The 11,068-nt window shown below is 46.4% G+C and overlaps 1 long non-coding RNA gene across 1 annotated transcript in view; it reads right to left on the minus strand.

Moving 5' to 3' along the window:
- Positions 1 to 10,754, minus strand: part of LOC127583702 (uncharacterized) — a 45,289-nt gene extending 34,535 nt beyond the window's left edge. Inside the window, exon 1 of the long non-coding RNA XR_007958290.1 lies at positions 10,733 to 10,754. This is a non-coding gene — a long non-coding RNA (uncharacterized LOC127583702). The remainder of the gene's footprint in view (positions 1 to 10,732) is intronic.
- Between the last annotated feature and the right edge of the window lie 314 nt (positions 10,755 to 11,068).

Below are 11,068 nucleotides of genomic sequence, written 5' to 3' on the forward strand. Positions count from 1 at the left end.
TCCCAGTACCACCCTGAATGCTCCTTCACCACTATGAGTGGTCATTGGCCAGAAATCCCCAGGGGTCGGTGGGGATGTTGATATCTTCAAGGAAGCTTTGAGCACAACATTGAATCTTTTTCTCTGTCCGCCAATGACAGAACTTGGAACAGAGTGTTTATCTCAGGAGACTGGTATTAGGCTTGGGAATGACATGGCCTGCCCAGTATAAAGGACTGATAGTAACTAGGCCCTGGATTGTGGGGATACCAATCTGGGAGGAGATGCTGACATGTACATGACCCTGGCCTCTCCGGTATGTGCACACAGCCCCTGGGCCTCACATTCCTGTCCGAGTGTCCATCACTGACACCTCAGCATGATGCAGTGCCCTCAGTCACGCCCAGCAAATCACTGGGTTATGCATCTTTTGTCCAATCTTGGCCTTAACACTCAGGTGCAACTTTCTTCCGGTAGAAGAGAGGACAGTACCTGAGGGAGGAGCAGGGGAATGGAGGTGGACCTGAACAGATCTCATAGCTAACAGGCAGCGTTGGAAGTGTCAAAGTCAAAATCGAGTTTATTGTCACATGCACAAGTCCATGTATGCACAGGTGCAATGAAAAACTTACTTGCAGCAGCATCACCGGCACATAGCATCAGAGACACAACATTTGCAAGAAAAACATAAATTATAGGAAATTATACAAGAAATAAAACAATTAGAATTAAAAAAAAGGTCCATTGCACTGCAAAGTAGTCATAGTGTTGCTATACTGAGGTAGTGATTGGGGTTGTGCAGGTTGGTTCGAGAAACGAATGGTTGAAGGGAAGTAGCTGTTCCCGAACCTGGTGGTGTGGGATTTCAGGCTTCTGTACCTCCTGCCCAAAGGTAGCTGCGAGAAGACAGCGTGGCCCAGATGGTGGGGATCTTTGGTGATAGATGTTGACTAAGAAAGATATCTTATCTTATAGATGGGGCTCCAAGCCTGATGCACATCTTCAGCCTGTTGATGGCTGTCGACAACTTCTGGCTTTCATTGGTTGTGTTCCTGAGAGTTGCCCATATCTTCCTCTACGGACAAACCAGCTTCTAGGTATGGAGAGATGAGACCACAATAACACATCATGTCATCTCTACAGGGCATCTTCTTGTGGTTGCAGAGCAGCTGCATTGAGGTGATCAGAGCACCTTACAACCTTCACCCCTTCCCCTCTATAGTCAGTGGCCCAGTGGCCGTGAAAGTTCCCCAGCACTCCATGTGGTGCAGTCTATGGTAGGCCCCAGCATCCAGACAATGCCAGCCACGGAGGTATCATCCAGCAGGGCATGGATCCAACAGCCTACTCTTTCTACAGCTGGAGACACGGGGGTTGCTCCATGATGGAGCTGTGAGAGGAGGAAGAGTTGACATTGGTAGTTTCTCAAGGACAGGTACGTGGGTGTTTTACACAATGTTTAGGAGTTTCCATTTTTTGTTATTTTGATCCACGTGTTGACACCAGTTTCTGGACATAAACATTTGTAGTTAGTGAACTTTTACCAAGAGAATCAGTGGGAAATGATATCAGGCAGTGAGCCTTGTAACAATGAGGGCAACCGATGTGCCCTGCTCCTCGTTCATGGACTCCTTCTCCTCCTCATTGACTAAAGAGATGCCACACTCTCTGTCTTGGGCCTCCTGCTGGTTCAGCCATCACCAGTGAACAATGAACAAGAACAGTTACTTCCCTTCAGTCATTCGGTTCTTGAACCAACCGGCACAACCCTAACCACCACCTCAGTATAGCAACACTATGGCCACTTTGATCACTTTACACTATAATGGACCGGTTTTTTGTTCTTGTTGTGTTCTTTCTTGTAAAAATTGTGTATAATTTATGTTTAATTTATGATTTTCATGTGAACGCTGCTTATCTGATGCTATGTGTTTGTGATGCTGCTGCAAGTAAGTTTTTTATTACACCTGTGCACACATGGACTTGTGCATATGACAATACACTCGACTTTGACTTTGACTTTTGACTTTGATTTTGAGTGCAGAGCACACCAGTCCACCAACAACCTAGAGACCCTGCCCATACTGAAGGTCAGCTCCAGATCTAACCGGGCACCTGTTGCACATCTTCAGAATGTTGCAACCCAGCTTGGAATGGGCTCCCTTCCCTCTGAGAAAGGCAGCTTCGAGATGTGTGGAGATGAGACAGAAATAGACCATCATGACAGTTCCACATGAAGCTTGGGCATCTTACCGTCACAGAGCAGATACACATTGATGGAGTGGAATGTTTTGCAGTCAATGTCCACTCCTGGGTAATCAGGAGGGTCAAATGTTTGATGAATAGCTACAGTTAAAGACCCCACAGGAAGTCAGTCAGGGCCACAGTGCCAAGAACCTGCTCATTCCGACCGGCCTTGTCACATGCACACTTGACTTAGTCATCCATCTGAAAACAAGGCATCAACAGTTTTACCCACCGTGCCCCCACCACCTCTCCCTTATCTGGTTCTGGTTCCAACTGCCATACACTGCTCCCCTAATGGTTCCCATTCTCACCTCCTTTACTTGTCAGAATCCAGCACTGGCAGCCCTTCGTGTTCCTGCTTATCTCCCTCCAGCAGCTGTCTCCAACCTTCACACTTCCCTCCCCCCACCTTGTTCCATCTGCCTCTCAGTAATTTTTTCTCTCTCTGTCTGCCTCCATCTGTCATTCACCTGCCACTATCTCCCAACTCCACCCCCGCTCCCCTCCCCTACTTGGCACCTTCTGCCTATCATCTTACATCCCTCCTCGGTCCACTAATCACCTCGGGCTCCTGTCTCACTACTCCCCCTTATGCTGGCCACCTCACCTCTCTGCTCTCAGTCCTGCTGCAGGGTTTCAACCCGAAACGTCGACAATTCCTTTCCCCCCACAGACGCTGCTCGACTCGCTGAGTTCCTCCAGCAGATTGTTGCTCCAGATTCCAGTGTCTGCAATCTCTGGTGTCATCAACAGTTGTGTGTTCACATGATGCCAAATGTGAGACTTGTAAATGTATCCGGTAGAGGTTTGGTATGATCCCAAGGCAAAGAAGCTGAACACAGTGGTGACTTTGATAGCCATTGGTAATATGTGGCCACAAAGTCCACTTGCCAGTAGAACCCTGTACCAACCTGCCACCATCTAACTGGACATCCTGAACCAACCTGGGCACTGGTGTTTATGTCTGTCAAGGAAACCAAATGAGTGTCTGTACACCCTGACAGCTGAAAATGGCCCCATTTTTGCCTCCCTCGTGTGAAGCGGAGGTGTGTGAAGAGCAGAGCAGCCTACAGCTGTTCCCTGAAGATTGAGATATGGTAGCCCAGGCAACCTCCACGTTGAAAGCTGCCAAATGTCAACTCCACCAGCTCGGAAACTAAAGTGCAAAATTTACAAAGTTAGCTCCAATTTTTATAGCGTTCTCTAAACAACCTCTCACCACCACTCGACCATGAACAGTGCTTTCACAGTCAGGAAGGCAGTGGTTCAGTGCAGCACTTGTTTACAGACTTGTCTGTAAAACCCTCAGCTCCCTCAATGTTGCTGTGGACCTGCCTTGCTTTCCCTGTCCAGTTCCATGGATGCTTGGAAACCCTTGCACAATCAGTTGAAATTCAAAACTTCTGTTAAGATTCTTTGAAATGAGTTATTAAGATATTGAAATTGCAACTCTCATCTCCTGAGGGGGTCACTAATATGGAGCAAGATGTAATTGTTTGGTTTGGGTCACTTCTTGCTTTGTGCTGCCCCTTCAACGAATTTAACTCAAACTTATAAATTCAACTTTGCAAAATCTTCCTCACAACACCAAGGGACTAAATTGGAGATGTCTCCCACAGACTAGTCAATGGGCAGGCACGGTAGTGTAGCGGTCAGCGTAACGGTGTTACAGCGCCAGCGACCCGGGTTCAATTCCAGCCGCTGTCTGTAAGGAGTTTGTACATTCTCCCCGTGTCTGCGTGGGCTTCCTCTGGGTACTCCAGTTTCCTCCCACATTCCAAAGACATACAGGTTAAGAAGTTGTGGGCGCGCTATGTTGGTGCCGGAAACGTGGTGACACTTATGGGCTACCCCCAGAACACTCTATGCAAAAAAGATGTATTTCACTGTGTGTCTTGATGTACATGTGACTAATAAAGATATCTTATCTAGTAGACAGCCTAATGTAATCATCCTCATGGAACCATGTCTTACAGACAACATGCCAGACTCTATCATGGTCCCGTCCCTGGTACATCCCACATCATCAAGGGCGCGGTGACACAGTGCTGCAGGTGCAGGACGGAGTAGCCTTGGGAGTCCTGTGCAGCAGTGCTGTCTGAGAGGAGGCTACAGAAAGGCTTCAGAGGGTTCGAGACAGGCTGGGTGAAAGGGTAAGGACACGGCAGATGGAATACATGGAAAAGTGTCAGCTCATCCATTTTGATAGAGAAAAACAATGAAAGGACAGAGTACTTTTTAAATGGTGAGAGGTTGAAAGATGTTGCTGTTCAGAGCAGCCAGGGTAACTTTGTACATGAATCAGTGGAAGTTAATATGCAGGTACAGAAAGAAAAATTAGGAAGGCAAACAATATGTTATCCTTTATTGCATGAGGATTTGAGTACAAGAGTACAGACGTCCTTTTGCAATAAGATGAGAATACATGTGAAATATTGTGTTACAAGTTTGCTCTGTGTAAGGATACACTTATGATAGAGGGACTACAGTGGAAAGTTCACCAGATTGATTCACCTTTGGCATGTTTGGGAGAGTTTAAACATTCAGACCCTGCACTCTTTTTAGTTGAGAAGAATGAGAGGTGACCTCATTAAGGTGTATAGAATTCTTCAGGGGTTTGACAGGGTGGGTGTAGTGTTGATGTCTCCCTTGGCTGAGAAGTTTGTAATGGGGGTCACAGCCTCCCCAAATAAGGGATTGGCCACTCACGGCTGAGATGAAAAGGTATTTCTTCACCCAGAGAGCAGTGAATATTTGGAATTCTTAGCCTAATCAGGCCATGGAGATTCAATCGCTGAGTATATTCGAGATAGATCAATAGTTTTTTAGGTATTAAGGGAGTCAAGGAATATGAAGTGGTGCAGGCAAATGGTTATGGAGGTAAAGATCAGCTTCATTAGATTCATAGAGCATGGGAAACAGACCCTTCGGCCCAACTCATCCATGCCGACCAAGATGCCCCTCTAAGGTGATCTCATTTGTCTGGGTTTGACCCATATCCCTCCAAACCTTTCCTATCCACGTATCTGTTCAAATGTTTTTTGCATGTTGTAATTGTACTGGCCTCTACCATTTCCTCTGGCAGCTTCCAGAAACCCTCTACCATCTGTGTGAAAAACTTGCCTCTCAGATCCCTTTTAAATCTTTCTCCTTTCACCTTAAACCTATGCCCTCTGATTTTAGACTCCCCTACCCTGGGAAAAAGACCCAAACTACCTACCCAATCTATGCCCTCATATATTTACAAACCTCTATACCCTCAGCCTTGTTCACTGCAGGAAAAACTGACCCGGTCTATCCAATCTCTCCTTATAACTCAAGCCCTCGAGTACAGGCAACATCCTTGTGAATCTTTTCCACACCCTCTCTGACTTAATCACATCCTTCCTATAACATGGTGACCAGAACTGCACACAATACTCCAACTGTGGTCAACCAACGTTTTGTACAACTGTAACATGACATCCCAACTCTTGTACTCAGTGCCATGACTGATGAAGGCAAGCATGCCATACATCTTCTTCACCACCTTGTCTACCTCTTTTGCTGTTTTCAGGGAACTATGTACTTAAATCCCTAGGTCTCTCTGTTCAACAACACTCCCCAGGACCCTGCCATTCACAGTGTAAGTCCTGCCTGGTTTAACTTCAGAAAATGCATGGCTTCACTCTTGCCTTGAGTTAATTTCCATCTGTCCTTCCTTTGCCCACTTTCTCAGTTGAACAATATCCTGTTGTAACCTTAGACAACCTTCTTCACAGTCCACCATGCAACCAATATGGTGTCATCTGCAAACTTACCAATCACGTCACCTACATTCTCATCCAAATCATTAATATGACAAACAACAGTGGACCCAGCACTGATCCCCATGACACACAACTGTCACAGGTCTCCAATCTGCCTCCTACCACCAAGCCAATTTTGTATCCAATTGGCTAACTCACCCTGAATCCCATGTGCTCTAACCTTCCAGACCAGTCTGTCATGTGGGACCTTGTCAAAGGCTTTGCTAAAGTCCATGTAGACAATATCTACCGCATAACGTGCACTATGGCTCTAATGGCCTCCTCCTTCTCTCCTATTTCTTCAGTTCACGTTTATCCTCAACATTGTCCACAACATTGACTTCAGACCCCAGGAAGTCTCATGGCAACAGGTTAATCTGGGCTAGGAGACATCCTCCTCGCCCTCCCTCAGTTAATGAACCTGAGCTCCTCCATGTTGAACAACACTTCTAAGGAGCATGGAAAGAAGCAAAGGAACAGAATGCAGTCTGTGAGGGGACAGTACTTCCCATCACCAGCAGCACCAACACAGACCAAGCTGGCCAAGTCCTAAAGGACATTGCTGCCACACTGGGTCTGAGGCAGGTAATGAGTGAACCAACACAAGGGTTAAACCTACCTGACTTCATCTTCACCAATCTACCTTGGCAGTTTCACCTGCCCGTAATGGAATTGCTAGGAGTAACCACCATATACTACTGAGACACAAGAAAATCTGCAGATGCTGGAATCTCGAGCAAAATTTGCTGGAGGAACTCAGCAGGTCAGGCAGCATCCATGGAGGGAAATAAACAGTCGACGTTTCGAGCCGAGACCCTTCACCAGGACTGGAAAGGAAGAGGGCAGAAGCCAGAATAAGAAGGTGGGGGAGAGGGGGCAGAACACGCAGGCAGGTAATAGGTGAGTTCAGGTGAGGGGGGAAGGAAGGTGGATGGGGGAGGGGGGGAGGATGTAATAACTGAGAGGTGATAGGTAGCAGAGGCAAAGGGCTGAAGAAGAAGGAATCCGGTCGGAGAGGTTAGTGGACTACGGAATAAAGGATGGAGGAGGGATGGAGAGGAGATGGGCAGGTCATCAAGGTGGGGGAAGGGACCCACAGGAATAAGGGAAGATAAAGGAGTGGTGTGGGGGGGGGGGTGGGGGGGAGGAAAAAGAAGGGGTCGGGTTACCAGAAGTTAGAGAAATCAATGCTGAGGCCATCAGGTTGGAGACTCCCAAGGGGGAATATGAGGTGTTGTTCCTCCAACCTGCATCTAGCCTCAATGTGGCAGTAGAGGAGGCCATGGATAGACATCAGTATGGGAGTGGGATGTGGAATTGAAGTGGGTGGCCACCGGGAGGTCCTGGCTGTTGTGGCGGACGGAGCGAAGGGGCTCGACGAATATAATGTTAATATGTTGCGTGGCACTACAGTCATTCTAAATGGGATGGACTCAGAACAAATCCAGCAACTCAAAACTGGGCATCAGCAGCAGCAGAAATATTCACTACCACAATCTTTAACCTCGTGGCCCAGAATATCCCTCTCTCTACCCTTACTACCAAGTTAGGGAATCAACCCTGATTCAATGAGGAGCATGGAAGTGCATGCTGGGAGCAGCACCAGGTGTCCCTTAAAATGGGTCACCAACTTGAGGTGCAGTACAGAACTACATGTGTGTAGAGCAGCAAAAATGGTATGTAATAGGCAGAGCCAAGCAGATCAGACCAAACCTCTTCAGTTCTCCCACATCCAGTTATGAATGGTGGTGGATATTTTACCACAGCAGGAACGCTCAAAAAACATCCTCTTCCTCTGTGTTGGTGGGGCCTAATGTATCAGTGCTAAAGACAAGGCTGCAAACAGTTCCTACCATGTTCCGCCAGAAAGTGATGAGTGGGTGATCCATCTCAGCTTCCTCATGACATCTCTGTCATTATAGAAGTCCAACCTTCAGCCATTTTGATTCACGGGATGTTATATCAAAGAGTGACTGGGAGCACTGGACACAGTATAGTCCATAGGATCAGACAATAACCAGCTGTAGTACTGAAGACCTGTACTCAGAAACTGTAGGGAGTTGTGGATACAGCTCAGCACATCCAGAAAACCAGCCTCCCCTCCATGGAGTCTGTCTATACTTCTCGCTGCCTCGGGAAAGCAGCCAGCATAATCAAAGACCCCACCCACCCCGGACATTCTCTCTTTTCCCCCCCTCCCATCGAGCAGAAGATACAAAAGCCTGAAAGCACGCACCACCAGGCTCAGGGACAGCTTCTATCCCGCTGTTATAAGACTATTGAATGGACCTCTTGTACGATAAGATGGACTCTTGACCTCACAGTCTACCTTGTCATGGCCTTGCGCCTTATTGTCTGCCTGCACTGCACTTTCTCTGTAACTGTAACACTATACCCTGCATTCTGTTATTGCTTTTCCCTTGTACTACCTCAATGCACTGAGGTGATTAAATGATCTGTATGGATGGCACGCAAAACAAAGTTTTCCACTGTGACATGTGACAATATTAAACCAATTTACCAATTATGGAAGTCAATCTTCAGTCATTGTGATTCAATGGATGTTATATCAAGAAGTGACTTTGAGTGTTGGACGCAGTATAGTCTATAGGACCATAGACCTGTACTCAGGAATTCTTGCCAAGCTGTTCCTGTGCACTTAAAACAATTACGTCTACCCAAAAATGTGGAAAGTTGGTTAGATATGTCTAGCCCACAAAAAGCAAGACAAATCCAATCTGAATAATTGCCTAATGATTGAGAGTGTACAATCAGCATACAATCAGTATACTCTCAATCAATTAGCAAAACGATAGAAGGTATCACTGACAGTGTTATCAAGCTGCAATTACTCACCAATAACCTTCCCACTGATGTCCCAGTGTGGATTTCAACAGAACCACTCAGCTGCAGACCTGATCGCACATGGAGCAAAGAACTGAATCCCAAAGGTTAGGTGAGAGTGACTGCCCTTGACATCAAGGCAGCATCTAACAGAGTGTGGCACCAGTGAGCACAGGTAAAACCGATCAATGGACATCAAGGAGATAATGGTCCAATGGTTGGAGCCATATCTCACAAAAAGGAAGATGGTTGTGGTGTTGGACATCAATCATCCCAAAACATCACAACAGGTTTCCCAGGGTAGTGTCCTAGGCCCAATCGTCTTCAGCGGCTTCATCGTTGACCTTCCCTACATCATAAGGTCAGTTGTGGGGATGTCTGCTGATGATTCTGCAATGTTCAATTCCACAGAATCCTTCAGGAAATGAAGCAGTCCATGCCTTCCTGCAGTAAGACCCCACAACATTCAGGCATGGGCTGATGAGTGGCAAGTACCATGTGTGCTCCAGAAGTGCCAGGCAATGACTGAGCTGAACGACTTACCTTTGAAGCAATACAAGCTACGCCCAAAACCACAGCCTCCACCGCCAAGAAGGACGAGGGCTTCAGGCTCATGGAAACTCCATCACCTGCAGGTTCCCCAGACTGATTTGGGAATAGATCATTGTCACTGGGTCTAAATCCTGGCACTTCCCTCTCCAATAGCATTAAGGGAGGACTACAGCAGTTCAAGAAGGCAGCTCATCACCACCTTCTCAAAGTCAGTCAGCAAATGCTCGCCTTGCCAGCAAAGCCCAAATCTTGGAAAAAAAATGAACACATCAAAGACCCTCCAGTCCTGGCTGGTGGCTACCGGCAGGCTGTTTCTATCTCTGGAATTCCATGCAGTGGTGTTCAGTGGGCAGCAGCAGAAATCCTGGGAGATCATTTCAGTCCTTAGCCGGAGTGGGCACATGCCAGCAACAATGGACTGCTTCTCAAGAGATGAACATCATAGGTCGGTCAGTGGGTCTGGTTCCTTCTAACCGACAGAGCTCAGTGCTTAAGGAGTAACCACAGGAGAGCTAGAGACAATTTATTTAAGTACATCTGGTCTTCCCTGATTTGTGGTGGGGCGAACTTGCAAGAGAATATATCTGTCTTCTTTCTATTCCGAGTTTCACTTAGTTAAAATCCCAAACCCGAGAGCTAATTTTAGGCACTTTGATGAGTGGCAGCTGCATTTAATTTGTTGCCGTTTTTCCCGCTGCATTTGCAACTGTTACCAGAGTTTCTTGTGCATTTGTGTTATTGACAAATGCAACTCAAGGTTGACTTATATCAATGCAAGGTTTTTTTTAGGAGGGGGAAATGAGGCGGTAAAATGTGTTTCATTCTAACGGACCTTTGGGAGTCAGTGTGGTTTCAAGTTGGAATCAGGAAAGTCACTCTACTCGCGTTGCTCAGGCCTGGAGCAACCGGCAAGCTGATGGATTGGGAATCGTTGTTTTCATGCAGACCTTCTGGGCAATGGCTGATGCAATCTGGGTGGCCCCATAGTGAAGAGCATCCAATGAGCATGGTTCCAATTAGAAAGCTGTGGTTTCAGAGAGTGTACAGTGGCATTAATACTTGTTGATATTGGAAATTAGGTCCTGATTCCTGTTTCATTTAGTGACTTATTCATACTCCATTTAGTTACATAGACTCACGTCCATTTGGTTTACCCTGAGCAAGCCCCAATAATCTACTGACGTTTTTTTTAAAGTAATTACATCCAGTTTCTCCATATTGATCATTTTTCTAGGTTTCATGAAATGTGTACTATTTACTCTTGATATATAAATAGTAACTTTCTTTCAAAATAGACTGAAAAGCATAACGGTTTCTCTTACCTCAAAGGGATATTTGCTCTGTGAAAGCTGTTGTACTAATCAGACTAATGGGCAGTGTATAAATGCTCAGAGTGTCTCCTGACCTCAGTGTACTAGTTAACGATTTGGAAGTGGAGTCTCATTTAGGTCAATACTCACAACAAACAATCTATTTACTCGGAAACAGAGACCATGTAAACAGGATGTGAGAGCAAATCATCAACAGGGTGCATTTCAAAGTCAGCAGGCAGGCCAAGGCTGACAAGGGGGAAGTAACATGTGTGCTGGGCAATGGCCATCTCCAACAAGGGAGAATCTCACCACCTGTCCTTTGTTTCCAAAGGAGCTACCATCATG

Source organism: Pristis pectinata, chromosome 27, assembly GCF_009764475.1.
Source record: "Pristis pectinata isolate sPriPec2 chromosome 27, sPriPec2.1.pri, whole genome shotgun sequence".
NCBI lineage: Eukaryota > Metazoa > Chordata > Chondrichthyes > Rhinopristiformes > Pristidae > Pristis > Pristis pectinata.